The sequence below is a fragment of the Gymnoscopelus braueri genome, assembly GCF_963280865.1.
Source record: "Gymnoscopelus braueri genome assembly, chromosome: 15".
In the NCBI taxonomy this organism is placed as follows: domain Eukaryota; kingdom Metazoa; phylum Chordata; class Actinopteri; order Myctophiformes; family Myctophidae; genus Gymnoscopelus; species Gymnoscopelus braueri.
In genome coordinates this window covers 34,542,644-34,547,643 of record NC_137620.1, presented here as the reverse complement: position 1 = coordinate 34,547,643, position 5,000 = coordinate 34,542,644, and the positions used below count along the sequence as shown (strand labels likewise).

The 5,000-nt window shown below is 45.8% G+C and overlaps 1 pseudogene across 1 annotated transcript in view; it reads left to right on the top strand.

Annotated features, from left to right (window-relative positions):
• LOC308101646 (GRB2-associated-binding protein 1-like) overlaps window positions 1-5,000 on the top strand; it is an 18,742-nt pseudogene that overhangs the window by 9,315 nt on the left and 4,427 nt on the right. The window contains exons 4-8 of the transcript XR_013934993.1: window positions 360-552; window positions 1,721-2,353; window positions 2,749-2,831; window positions 3,417-3,544; window positions 4,628-4,911. The product of XR_013934993.1 is annotated as a GRB2-associated-binding protein 1-like (transcript). The remainder of the gene's footprint in view (window positions 1-359; window positions 553-1,720; window positions 2,354-2,748; window positions 2,832-3,416; window positions 3,545-4,627; window positions 4,912-5,000) is intronic.

Below are 5,000 nucleotides of genomic sequence, written 5' to 3'. Positions count from 1 at the left end.
CCTGATTGGATTCAATTGGTGACGCAACTGAAAATGTATTTTCTGTTTCATATTAAACAGCTGGAGCGACAGGGAGAACTCTGTTGCTGAACAAAGTAAACACTCAATAGCAACAATGACTATCAGAATATAGACCAACCTTTTAACAAAAACGTTTTGTTTTAACTCAAACATTTCACTGATAGACAGCACCTTTAATTGAATTGCATCTGTAAGTTTTATTAAAGCGTGAAGCTTTTCATTCTGGTAATTTCGCTTTCTTGAGTTAGACTCTGATTGGCCAAATAAACTTCCCAAACAGCCATCATAGTGATTTCTCATTGGCTAAAGGATTTTCTGGACATTGTTCTTTTCTGCAGTTAATGAAAGGCGCCCTGACTCCACCCCCTCTTCTGTCATCACAACAACCACCAGTGGCCACGCCCCCAGCTCTACAGTAACAGTAATGGCCTCGGTCCCACCTCCTTATGACCCGGTGTGTGTGCGCCACCTGGAGGTCAACAGGAATATTGAAGAAGATTATCTCTGGTTGGATCAATGTCAGAGCCACAGGTACACCCTGCATGCACACACACACACACACACACGCACACACACACGCACGCACACACACGCGCGCACACACACACACACACACACACACACACACACACACACACACACACACACACACACACACACACACACACACACACACACACACACACACACACACACACGCACATACTCACTCACGCATGCACGCACGCACACACACACACACACACACACACACACACACACACAGTGGGGGACTCTAGTAATGAAGTTCATTTATTTGAGTAATAGTTCAGCTATTTTCACTGCTTTTGATTTTTTTTTTTATGTCTTAAATGTTTTGGAAAAATAATCGGAATTTCTAAATAAATTGAACTTTGTAATTTGTTCTTTTGAATACTTAAAGTTGTACAATGCAAAATCACAACTAACGATTTTTAGCAACCTCTGCTGGTCACTACCGTCACTGCATAGAATTTCCGTAATCCTCGATTACCCAGAATTCCATTCGTTTTCACCGGAAGCCGGAAGCGTTTCAAAAAGCGATCTTTTAATTGTTTTATACTATCTACGGATCGTTTCTCTTAGCCAGTGGAGCATTAGTTACCATGAGCTGTGCTTTCTTTTTCTGTTCTTTTTCAATCTTCTAATCCTACATTCTCTTCAGCGTGAGAATGTAGTTCCTTTTTGTTTTTAGCGCGATAGTTCCTGGCCAAACAGGAAACCGTTGCGGTAGTTCCTGGCCAAACAGGAAACCAGTGCATTTCCACCTCCGTTTTCCGGCCAGATGACGTCATTTCCCCGGGAAAGTCCCCCCAGTCCACGTTCAATATAAAATATATAAATAAAAAGCTTCCGGGGGTGAAATTCATGGAGTGGGTGTTGTGAAACTTTTGCCACTCACAAAAGATATACAATTTAACTTTAGTTTTGTTGAAAACGTTACCTAGTATGCCTTTAAGTATTTAAAAAAAGCTATTACTCTAGTCTACTTTATCTGGAGTAAAATGTTGACTGAGCAACCATCACTTGTAGTTGAGTAATATTTGGAGTATCTGTAGGCTACTTAAACGTAAGTACAGGGGTAGAGTACTTTGTCCACCACACTGGACACACATAATACAACTTGCAATATATCAGTATTAAAACATCTCTCTCTCTCTCTCTCTCTCTCTCTCTCCAGACCTCTCGTCTCCTCAAACGACACCAACTCCTCCTCCTCCTCCTCCTCCTCGCCCTCTCCCCTCCCTCCAACGGCGGCGCCCCTCCTCCCTCCTGCTGCTCTGGTACCGCCCCCTGGACCGTCGCCACGGCGACGAACCTCCGCAGCCAATTGCTTGACTCCGCCAAATGCGACCTCGGCGGCAAAGCTGGGGGAGGCGCGTCTCACCTCCTCACCCTCCCGTCCTCACCTCCCTTCCTCTGTCTCCTCACCCCAGTAAGCTTTCCCCTGGACTTCTCGGCGGAACCTGTGGCCATCACGCTCGCCGAACGCGCACGTGCACAACGCACGCACACACGCACACGTACGCCAACGCGCACACCAACAGCAGCTGCGACCAGGTTCCCCGTTCAGGCTGCGCGCCCCCCGCCGTCCACCGCTCGGACACAGAGCCCATGAGCCAGGCACCAGCGCCCCCTCCGCGACCGCCCAAACCCACAGCCAAGGCCAAGGGAGAGACTTCGGACGTGTCGCCCCGCTCGCAGCCAGAGAGGAGGTCCGGAGGGGGGGGAGGAGGGGGAGAGAGAGAGAGGGAGGAGACAGGAGGGGGGGAGAGTTTAAAAAAAGCTGTCTCCACGTCGTCCATGTGTTCAGGTGAGCTCGCAAGGAATCAGACCCACATACTTTAACGCAGTGGTTCTCAAACATTTTCATGTCAAGGGCCCCCACATTTATATTTATTTGGCCGCGGACCCCCATTTCAAAAATATGTTGTGCCAGGGACCCCCAGAAGAGAAGATTTTAGTTAAATATATATATATTTATATATTCGAAGATTTGCACACATTTTAATTTTTTTTGTAAAATAGCAGATATCTGCTTGTATATCTGCTATTTTTGAATAGTTAAAGTATAAAATATGGTTAAAGTTGTTAAAATTATTGTGATGCTATATTAACAACTTTTGCTGTGTCTGTGTGTACGTGTGTGTGTGTATGTGCGTGTGTCTGCGCGTGCGTGCGTGCGTGCGTGCATCCATGTGTAACTAGGTGGTGAGTGTTACTCCATTCCCAAGTCTCTGTCAGACAGAAGCAACTTGTTTGAATTCAGCGATGGCTTCAACAAATACTTTGTAAGTTCATGCAGCACAAACTCTTACATACATATACAGAGTAGAAACACACACACTACATGTACACATACAGTAGAGTACAGACATACAGGTCTTACATACACACACAGTAGAGACAACAGCATGCAATACAATAGAATTTAGAACACACACAATAGAAGTGTGTGTGTGTGTGTGTCTCTCTCTCTCTCTCTCTCTCTCTCTCTCTCTCTCTCTCTCTCTCTCTCGCTCTCTCTCTCTCTCTCTCTCTCTGTGTGTGTGTCAGGTGAATAATTGTCTGTCTGTCTGTCTCTCTCTCTCTCTCTCTCTCTCTCTCTCTCTCTCTCTCTCTCTCTCTCTCTCTCTCTCTCTCTCTGTGTGTGTCAGGTGAATAATTGTCTGTCTGTCTGTCTGTCTGTCTCTCTCTCTCTCTCTCTCTCTCTCTCTCTCTCTCTCTCTCTCTCTCTCTCTCTCTCTCTCTCTCTCTCTCTCTCTCTCTCTCTCTCTCTCTCTCTCTCTGTGTGTCAGGTGAATAAGGGTCTCTCTCTCTCTCTCTATCTGTGTATCAGGTGAATAAGGGCCTCTCTCTCTCTCTGTGTGTATCAGGTGAATAAGGGTCTGCTTCCGCTGGGCAGTGTCTGCAGTTGCAGTGAGGATGCTGATGCTGACGCTGATGAGAACTATGTTCGCATGAGCGCTGCCACCACAGAACCCCCTCTGAGGACAAACACCAGGTGAGGAAGGTCAGCTCTGTTCTTCCAAACATATACTGTATCAGCTGCTGGATATTTTAACCCATTAAGACCTGAAGCCGATTCTACAAATGTCTACTAAATCCCAACAGTTTTCTAAAAAACGAATGTTTCTATATCAGTGGTTCTCAAACTTTTCCATGTCAAGGACCCCCAATATTATATGTATTTGGCCGCGGACCCTCATCTCAAAATATTTGGTTCCAGGGACCCCCCAGAAGCAAAGATTTGAGTCTAAAATGTTCGCTTTAAAAATATATATATTCAAAGATTTGCACACATTTTCACGATTTTTCAAAAATAGCAGATCTACAAGCTCGTAGCGCGGCACTCGGTGCCGCGCTATGAGCTTGTAGATCTGCTATTTTTGAATAGCCCAAAGTGTAAAATAATGCTTTTTAGCTCAAATCTAAAAATGACACAGTTCCAGGTCTTAATGGGTTAACACATCTTCACCCAGAGAGAGACAAACTAATTATCAGTGGTGTAAAGTAACTAAGTACATTTACTCAATTACTGCACTCAAATTTTGAGGTACTTTTACTTTACTGGAGTATTTCCAATTTTCAGTACATTACTTCTATTCCACTACATCACAGAGGTAAATATTGTACTTTTACTCCATACAATTATTTGAAAACTTGAGTTACTAGTTACTTTGTAGATTTTGATTATTATTACAAAACATACTTTACCCACTTCAGCCCTATATACATTTCGGCCATTTGAAAATAGCGGATCTACAAGCTCACAATGCGCCGCGATGTGGTGCATTGTGAGCTTGTAGATCGGCTATTTTCAAAGATTTGTGAAAACTTGTGAAATGGGACATTCTGCATAATGAGTACTTTCTACTTTTGGTACTAAAAGTACATTTTGATACCAATACTTTTGTACTTTTACTCAAGTACATTTAAAATTCCAGACTTTTACTTGTAACAGAGTACTTCTTCATTGCAGTCGAGTATTGATACTTTTACTTAAGTAAAAAATGTGAGTACTTTTTCCACCACTGGTCATTGTTTGGGAAACACTGCTTTACATAAACGTGCTTTATAAACACAGGTCAGCCCCTCCCCCTCTCCCGGCGACCATAACCACCCCGCCGCCTGTCCACGACCCCGCCTACGTTCCCATGACGCCGCTCCCCCCTCCCCCGCCTGACCTGGCGTCACTGGGTCGTCAGGTCCCCCCCCCTGCTCACCTGGGCTTCCGCCCCTCCCCCCTCGGCCCGCTGCTCACTCCGCCTTCGCGGAGACGACCCCCTGTTGGCGGGGAGGCGCCGGTGGCCCCGCCCCCAGCGCCCCAGCCCCCGCCCGTCCACCGTAACCTGAAACCGCAAAGGAAAGGTGAGTCATGATGATGTCATCACAGTGAGACGCGCACGCACGCAAGTACCAACGCATGCGAATGCACGCGCATGCACGTACTCTCTCAC